The sequence below is a fragment of the Brienomyrus brachyistius genome, unplaced genomic scaffold (genome assembly GCF_023856365.1).
Source record: "Brienomyrus brachyistius isolate T26 unplaced genomic scaffold, BBRACH_0.4 scaffold169, whole genome shotgun sequence".
Classification (NCBI taxonomy): Eukaryota; Metazoa; Chordata; class Actinopteri; order Osteoglossiformes; family Mormyridae; genus Brienomyrus; species Brienomyrus brachyistius.
In genome coordinates, this window is record NW_026042444.1 from 261605 (window position 1) to 271596 (window position 9992).

Sequence of the window (9992 nt, forward strand, 5' to 3'; positions counted from 1 at the left end):
AAGAACCACATGAGTTGTCCACGGACCTGTTCTAAAAATACCACAACTCACCAGTGGGCAGTGACTAAAATTTCATTTTATCTTGTTGCTATTCTTTTTTAATCACATTTGTATTTATATAGATTTGAAAATGACAATATCCAAAAAAGCATTTAAAACGTGTTTATTCTACATGAAGTTTAGATAAGTTTAGGTAAAGTCTGTTCTGGTAGCCTTTGTATGGCTCAGTACCCGTGAAGTAGCTCTCAGTTTCAAAAAGGTTGCTGACCCTTGATATATAGTATACCCCAATCATGGGTGATATATCCTAATCAGTAAAATAACAGTCGGCTAAATTCCGCATAGTGATCTCATTAACTGCGTGTTGTTGCTGAAATACATCACACAGACGTCGGGGGAATGTCAAATCATCAGAATATGTAAGATTTATACATTTGGTTAAGTTGAACGCATTTGCTGTTGAATGCAATTCCTATCACATTAACAATTACTGGTTGAAAAATGAATTGCTGTTAGTGTCTTAAATCATACTGCTGTAAAAGTAAAATTTACAAGAGAAATCAATATGCTTAGAATATGGGTTAAGATGGAAAATAATTTTTCCATCCCAATCCCAATCATGTTGATGCAAATTTACAGCAGTGTGGATTCTCAGAAAAAAAGGTTCTCTGACATGAAGATCAGCAATACAGTGCAAATAACATTTAATTTCACATTTATACAAAAAAAGGACAGGGCATTTCGATGATAAAATCTGTAGTGAACAATAAGTCGCATCAAAACAAAACCTGGTATTCGGTCATGCTACCTTAAGGTTAAACATTACTTTGTGCAAAGTTCCTTGTTCTGAAATAAATACTTTCTGCAATAGCACATCCAACCATATTCACACAGTCTTTATCGTTACTTATTTATTCAGCCGTTTTTTTCTTACTGACAGCATCTCATAAAAAGGGTCAGTGCTCACAGCAGCAGTGATGCTCTGTATCCACTTGTCCTTCTCCTCAGGGGTTGGCGCCGAGATGCGGTACACCACATGATTTCCCTCTCCCAGGCGGCCGTCCGCCTCCGTTTTGCAGGCTTTCATCAGCTGTCTGCTGTTGTTAGGGATGTACAGTTCAAAGCAGTTAGGCTTCCTGAGATCCTTCACCTCACGGATGCTCAGATTCTCCAGCGGAATGATCACCCTGGGTTTCTTATCCGTAGTATGTTTAAAGTAGTAAAGGCAGTTATCCATCAGGATGAACCACCTCCTTTTCCATGTATTCACCCGTCCTCCTCCCATTTTGAAGAGCCAACCCTCTCTGTCAGGGTTGAAGAAGGCATTGTTCCCATTGTCTTCAGGAATCTTGAATGGCTCATTCTTTATGCTCTTATAAAGATTTCGGAGGAGATCATCTGGCAGGTTGCCTCCATCATTGATTCCTCGATTCATGGAGATGAACCTGTCCACACTGGGCTTGTCTCTCACATTTGGATTATAAAGGCTAGTGTTTAGCATGATTATGGAAAATGAAAGTACATAGCAGGTGTCAATGTTCTGGAAGACTCCAGGATTACATTGACAGTACCTCTGCGCAAAGGCCTCCATCATCCTGTCAATCTTTTGTGCTTCTCCTGGCAGACGGAAACTCCAGAGGAACTGCCTGAGAGCCTGTACCAGGTTGAACCCTGCGAATTCATGAAGCCCAAGAAATGTTTGGAGGACTTGGATATTGAAGTCGTCTCTCTCACCCAGGTAATCCCCAATGGCTGTTTTGTTCAGCCCCTCTCCCTTGTATAGGAGCTGGGCGATGTCCTCAGACGTGTGCCGGAGAAGATTGTTTTGTACCATGAACAGGATACCCTTCTTAGGGTCCATGTTGAATTTCTTTCTTCCCATGGCGACATGCCTATTCTTTTCTAAGATTTGGCTGCGTTTGGTGCTGGATTCAAGGACCTCCACTTCCATGAGGGCCTCTCTCAGCGCCTCCCGCAGCCTCTGGATCTCCAGCAGAAGGGCTCCTTTCCTCAGCCGGATGTCCTCAAGTTCAGAGTGCTTCTCTGGACTCAGGTCCATGGAGACTGCAGCAGACAGGAAAAGGAGATCGTCAGCGGGTGTGGAGCTCAGCAGGTTGGCCATCTCTGCCAGTTTGGTTGTTGGTTCAACTCCCATGGCAGAGTAATCGTAACATTGTTAAGCCCTTGAGCAAGTCCCTTAGACCCAAGTGCTCTGACCCCAAACTCTCCTCACTTCGGACAAAAGCATATGCTGAATATATGTAATCCCAAAGGGCAGTTACAGAAGACCCCAGGACCGGAGTAACGTGGGAAGCAATTACTGATGCCTGGAAGCTTTGGGGCATGCAAATAAACTGCATCCAAAGGCAAATGGCTAATAAAGAATGCTCTGAATGCCAGGCATTCGTCTAGCAGTGAGATCGTAGAGATAATGAATAAAGATAGAAAGTGTGAATAAAGATAAAACATTTTGATTGTATTTGCGAAGCGATGCTGGATGCGCTGAGCTCGCCGGGAAGGTCATGTGGTCCGCATTCCCTCCCCATGCACACGTGATCAGCTCAATCACACCGAAATTGTCGGTTTGCTGCCCTTCAGGGAAACAATCTAAAGGGTGTTACGGGAAAAGTAATCGATGCAAGAGCCAATGATGTTCTCCTGGTGCCTACCCGTGTTTATGTTATCGTTACTGACACAAACAATGATGAACGATAATAAGCATTTATAAGCCATGATGACCGCACCATTAACGTGGAGTTGCACTAACGTCTGTTTTTATAGCTAACCAACAAGTCAAGCTCTCACCCTGGTAATGCAACAGCGCCGGTTAAACAATACGTTTACACCGAGTGCTTGTGATCAGTGGCCTGTACTACGAATCAGGGTTACTGGCTTATCGGGGTAACTTGACGGATTTAAGGTACCACAGTTTAAATGAATTTCATATTTGTTCATCGGGATGTCTGAATCGGTGCTAATCAGTACTACGATGCCAGTTATGCAATGTAGTTTTGATAAAAACTTTTCTGTCATTTAACATAAGAGGAAAAAAATAATTATACTGTAGTCAAATTGGCTGATATAAAATGGTTTAAAACTGTGACAAATTTTGCCTTTTTTTTACAGTGTATACTTCCAGTCACAAGGTAGCAGATACGGATTTCTGAAATAGCAAAGATAAAGGTCAATGATTAATATCCCTCATCTCTTTTAAAACGATAGGTAAGATGCTGTTTTGATATCCTGTCTAGGGTTGGAGTGTAACAGTATTCACGGGAAAGGGGAATGGGATAAAGGGACAAACAGGGTGAGGGCAAGAAGGGAACACCAGTGGACAAAGGGATATTTTTGTATTTTCATTTTTTTTCCATGTATAATACTGACACTGAACAAATAACCCAGTGCAAAAGACTTTGGGACTGACCACAGCCAAAATAACAAACAAAATCCCCAACTATCAAGTGCGACCCACAGCTAATCTCACCTAAGTGCAAAAGAAAAGGAAACCAAAAGACAAACACTCCACCTCACTCCCTGACCAAATAAACAGAGTCCAACACACACTTGCAAAACAAAATAGCAGTCACTCCCTATGCAGCAATACAATCACACATACATAACTTACACACAAGTCAAAGCAACGAGGGGGCTAGTGAAGACGTAAACCAAAGAAAACCAAGCGGGGAGACAGCAAGCCAAACTGAGGTCGCGGGGGGGACCGGAGCCTGTCCTTGGAACAACAGGCGTAGGCAGGAACCAACCCTGGGCAGGAGTCAACACTCTGCAGGGCGCAAACACTCACAACTCAGATTTGCCAATTAACCTACCCTGCGCACTTTTGGACTGTGGGAGGAAACCGGAGCCCCCGCTGGAAGTCTTTCACCATTCACCACATTATATTGCCAGAAGACTGAAAATTAGATATCAAATACTAGAGTGACATAAAAACAAAAAACAAGTTTGCTTGTAATGAGACGCAAAACATAAGATTATCTCTTTTTATATTTTGAGAAAACATTTTAACATTTATCCAACCGGTCAAATGGTTTAATACTTCATACAGCAGCATTTCTAAACTCATTCCTCTGCCCACCAGACAGCTCCACGTTTTTGCTCTGTCCCAGATCCCTGCATGCATGAACCAAACAGTCACCTTTTACTGCTGTGCTGAGAGCTTGGACAGAGCAAAACTGTGGATCTTTGCAGTGGGGTCCAAGGACTGGGTTGAGAAACCCTGGCATAGAGGAGACTGCAGTGAGAGCCAAGAAAAAAAGAGATTAGAGAGGAAGGTAAAACGCTTCCTTTAACATGGCAAATAAGCTTCAAGTACAGACCCTGTGCTTCCATTACAAACAAAAAGCCTGTATGACCCTCCTAAACACACGTCAGATTAACTTAATCAGGGGAAATAAGCATAAAACTTGGCAAAGACTAGACTATGAAAAAGGAAGATGAACATCATACTTACACGAACTTCTGCTAAAGCAAATGGACAAACCCCTTTTAACTGAATGAAGTTACTTTAAAAAATTAATAATCCAAAAATAAATCAATAAAAATTAAGAAAAACACAATCATGCTTTGAACTAATACTGCAGTCAGTCCTAAATGTTCCCATGACATTCTTTTCGTCACGATGCACACTCGGTACATACTGGTTAAAAACCATTTATAATCCTTCATGTACCAGTCTATGATGGAGCACCCCAACCTGGGCCACCCATCCAACATGGCAGATTTCTGCCCCCTGGCCCCGGAGACTAGCAGACTAACCTCAGGAAACAGGGAACCAGGGGGACATGGGCCGCTGACTGGATGGGCGGCTCCAGAATGAGGTGAAGCAGAAGGTAGACTCCACAGCAGAGGACCGAGGAATGTAGACCAAAACCAGGGAACCTGAAGTGGCAAGAACACAAACCAGGACAGACATATAAAACCCAAGCAAAGGCATCAGTGGCACAGCCCACCAGCTTGTGAAAGATGGCTACCTGGCATCATGAATCCCTTAATCAAAAACCTTTGTGGTGGCAACTTTGCCACCCCGGACTGATCCCTCCTAAAGACCTCAAGTTTCAATGCAAGGTTTCTGAAATGTTTTGAAACATCAGTCCATGTGACTGCTGTGGTATTGTTCCAGGCAGGGAAAACAACTTAGGAGAAAATTTCCGTGCATGTTGGGTGTTTGTGGTACTGTTGGGCTGAGGGGGTAATTGAGTGACAATTAACCTTTGAGATCCAATTATATTATTTAAACAGGTTAGTAGTTAGACAGTGTGATTTAGATGAGGATAAGGATGTTTTATTGTCATTACAAAACGTGTTCTACATGAAGGGAACAAAATGAGGCACTCAGATCCGGTGTATTAGCAAAAATAAAATAGAAATAAAATCGAAAGAACAATACAATGAATTATATGGTAAAAATTAAAGTAAAATAGAATAAAGACATTAAGATAAATTCCATTAAACCCTCTGGGCCAGGCGCTCTGCCACTCTGCATTGTATTCTTTGCATGTACAACTTTGTACTCCATAATTTTAATATTTTATCACGAAGCCTGAAGAGCAATATGAACTATATCATGCTTTAAGTAAATTGTCTCATTCTTTATTTGACTAAAGTATATTTAACTTCTACAGAACTTTGCAGGCTCATCTAGGATGGAGAATTTCTGCTGCTGAGCGCATTAGAAGAGATTCTCAGAGGGAGATACAAGTCCTAGGTGCCTGCTGGGTACATATTCAAGACAGAGTTAGGACCGACTCCAATAATTCTGCACTGTCTCCCAGATTAGAGGAAAAAAATGTATTTTACTGAAAATTTCATTCATGAAATTTTACCTTAGACTTGGTCAGCAGCCATGTGGATAAATTTCAGAACTACAGACGGTCTGTGGGTTGGGGGGGACAAGCAGGTTGGCCGGTGGGGGCACGCGGAATGCTCCTGGGGGTGTGGTGGGTGTGCTTATATGATTTACAGGAGCCGAGGCTAACAAAGGCACTAAACTGCACAAACAGCCTCCTGTATGAAGTTTTACATGAAAAGGGGCCATGGGCTTGTTGGCACTATGTTTCTTAGCAGACTGACTAATACAGCCAACTGGACCGTCTACCTCTTCAAAAACATCAAAATGGGGTCAAAATGGCCCCATCTGTGTTAATTTGCATCATTAATTATGGCATAAATCAATACATTCCAGATGAATTTTAAGGTATTTTCAACAAAAGCCTGTAATATCATTTTCGACCACCATGTGACACCACAAGCCATTAGAAAACCACTAAGCTGTCAATAAAAGATTTGGCAGAACTGAAAATATGATGTTAAATGTATCACAGTGCAATAGTTTTAAAAATAAATCAATGACTTTGCATGACAATTTTATGTGTTTTGTCAAATAAAAAACCTGAAGTATTTGAACAATTTTATGTGTTTTGTCAAATAAAAAACCTGAAGTATTTGAACTTGAACTGATACTGAGCAAAATATTACCTCTTACTTATATGAAGGTTCGCATTATCTATGATGTAGAATAAAAGACACAAGTAAACAATCCATTTCTTTGTTTTAAAGAAACAGATTAGCTAAGAAAACCAATTGCCACCCTGTGGAATCAATGTGCATCACCTGTCTGTTTGTGGCCACTGCCCCGTGCACAATCTGCCACTGAAGATCCACCGTGTGCTTCTCAATGGGGGGCTTGTACAGGGACCTCCAACATCCCCGCGGGGAAGATCCAGGCCTCAACAAACCTGACCACCTAGAATCTGCCAGTCCACTCAGTGCCCGAAAATGCAGCACTTTAACACAAGCCTGGAACAGACCTTTCTCAGACAAATCTCTAAGAGCCACCTGCTGAGGAGACACGAAAGAGAGCAGCAAACCCACCTCCTCCCGATGACCCTCTACAGCAGGAGGGAAAAATGGGGACTACTGCCTCCTCCCAACTCAAGCACATTCTTAGTTGCCTCTGGTAGCGTGCAGACAATGTCCTCCAAAGCTCTCTGAAGAAGTCTGGGGGAGGGGGAAACATTTCCGCATGTAGGGGGCCAGTGGCATTTCATTATTTACAGAAAATTCCATAGAGCCAATGTAGGAACCTGAGGTCAGTTTAACACAGGTCACTGTCCGTGGTGCTGAAACCTTTACTTGATGGGCTGGTCCTGAATGAATACAATGGTTGGCCAGCGTGCCTCACTATGCGTTTCCACTGACTGACACCTTCACATGTAATGTGATTGTTAACAATGAGGAACATTTTACAAGTTACTACAGGAAGCAATATTTACATGCCTGTAGCTATCATTTCTCACCACAGAAAACCCAAAAAAAAAGAAATAAGAAATACATTCATGTTATATCCAATATATTACTTCATCATTTAAAATCACAAAACATATCTGACTGTTAATCTCTATGTTTTAATAATTTCAATAGCATTGCGTGATTTGCTTATTTTTTTCAAAAGCCACTGTGGAAGCGAAATTTAAAGAAGTTTGGTCCCCTTATAACAGCATTGGGTAAGAGAGCCGAGGGCTGCTGGGATTGTTCTCAATGTCTTGTTGGTGCCGTGTGGGTTGTGCTGCACAAACAGCTTCAAGTTATGAGATAACATGAGCAGATGCCATTACGTCATTAGTGCTGCACAAGATATTGTCATGACCTGGCTCAAGGCCATAAGAAAAAGTGGGTCAGTGTTAAATCACTGTGACCTCACACCTCTTCAGATTGCAAGCCCATTTAAATGGCACAGAGGTACACAATGGGTGGCCTGTATCTGCCTCACTTAATGTGCACCAAAGACCTCATATGAGAACCACAAGAGCCACCCCAGATTTACCCACCATCATGAGAAAGACTAAGACCAACATGGATCAAATGGCCTATTTGGGTGTACAATCACCCCCAGACCACTCTGACTGGCTTTGGGTATTTGAGACAATATGAGAAGGGCAGGTGCCCTTTGGCGTGGAATGTCTCCGATTCCTGTTTTTCCTTCTTCCTCTTTTTGTTTTCTTCAAGTGCCAACAAGAGAAATTAATGACAATGCCAAAGCATCTGTAATTGCAACAATTTTCTAGGAGAAGGGGTGTGTTTTTTGACACAAGTGCCAATATTTTTGGCCATGACTGTAATAGTTATTTGTGATTTGTAATAATTATTTAATTTTATCGATCCATCTACTTACCTACACTAAAAAATGTACTGTTGGATGTAATTAATTTTAAGACTAGTGGTTACATGAAATTACTTTCTAAGAACATCCATCCATCCATCCATTATCCAAACCGCTTATCCTATTGGGTCGCGGGGGGTCCGGAGCCTATCCCGGAATCAATGGGCACGAGGCAGGGAACAAACCAGGATGGGGGGCCAGCCCATCGCAGGGCACACTCACACACCAGTCACTCACACATGCACACCTATGGGCAATTTAGCGACTCCAATTAGCCTCAGCATGTTTTTTGGACTGTGGGGGGAAACCGGAGTACCCGGAGGAAACCCCACGACGACATGGGGAGAACATGCAAACTCCACACACATGTTACCCAGGCGGAGACTCGAACCCGGGTCCCAGAGGTGTGAGGCAACAGTGCTAACCACTGCACCACCATGCCGTTCTAAGAACATTTTATTTTGTAATTCAAATTTTTCTTATTTTTCAAACCAAAAAGTTACAGCACTCTCATATAATACACTTCAGCCATTCACATTTATAAAACAATATGACCAATCACTAGTTCAACCTCCCAGCCATTTATCCTTCAAAAACATGGCCCTAGAAACATTCCCACATTTTCATTATACCTCGTTTCCCATTTAGTCTGTCCAACATTTTTTCATATGAAGCTGCCTTAATCATCTCATTGGTCCATTCCTTTATATTGGGGATTGTTGAGGATTTCAAATGCCTTAATATTACCCTCATGGCAGTTGAGTCCCACCATCACAGCCTTAAACTGTTTATTATTCACCTTTGGCAATTCCACTCTATCTCCTAGCAGAGAGAGTCGGGTTTGCGGGGTAAAGTAAAGCCTAGCCATTTGTCCAGGAGACCAAGAACTCTACCCCAAAATGGATATACCTGAGAGCACTGCCACAGCATGTGTAAATAAACCCCCATCTGCCTTCTAAAATTCCAACACTGATCAGTATTAATTAGTCCAGTTCTATTTAGTCTAACTAGTGTCCAGTACTATCTGTGTATAATTTTATACTGAATAAATTTACCTTTTACTTCCCTAAAATATTTCCCCACTCTAGAAAGTATTCTTGACCATTCATCTTCTGCATTTTAACACTCGTGACTCAATGCCTCAGTTGCAAAAACTTCCAAAAACTCCCTCCTCCTCCTACATCATACTTACTCTTTAAGTCTGATTATGACATAAACATCCCATTTACGAATAAATCCCAGAGAGTTTTCACCCCTTTGGGTTGCCATTGTTTCCATACTTTTTACTATTTGTATTTGAGGATTGTGCCAAATTGAGGAATATGGCTGCATGTCATGTGATACTTTAAGCTTCTTATGTATTTTGATCCATATATTTCTCGAAAAAGATATTATCGGGTTTGTGTTTCTTATATTGTCCCCCCATTGTGACAGAATGTGCAGAGGTTGAAATAGTGAAGCCAAATTGCTCTCGATAGCTATCCAGTCCACATCAGAATTCACATTCTTCCAGTGATAGTAGAGTTTGGCTATTTCAAATGACATGCTATATAATCTAACATCTGGCAATCCTAGACCTCCCTTGTCTCTGGGCGAAGTAATTTTAATCCTAGGTTTATTCTTTCCCAACAAAAATCTTATACTATACTCTCGTACTGTTCAAATATCCTTTCCGGAATATTAAATGGAAGCATCATAGAGAGATAATTAACTTGAGGCACCACAACCATTTTAGTAACATTAACCTTCCCCCCATAAGGATAATTTCAATGCTTTCCATTTGTCCATATTAGGTTTAATTTTGTTCAATGAGGGT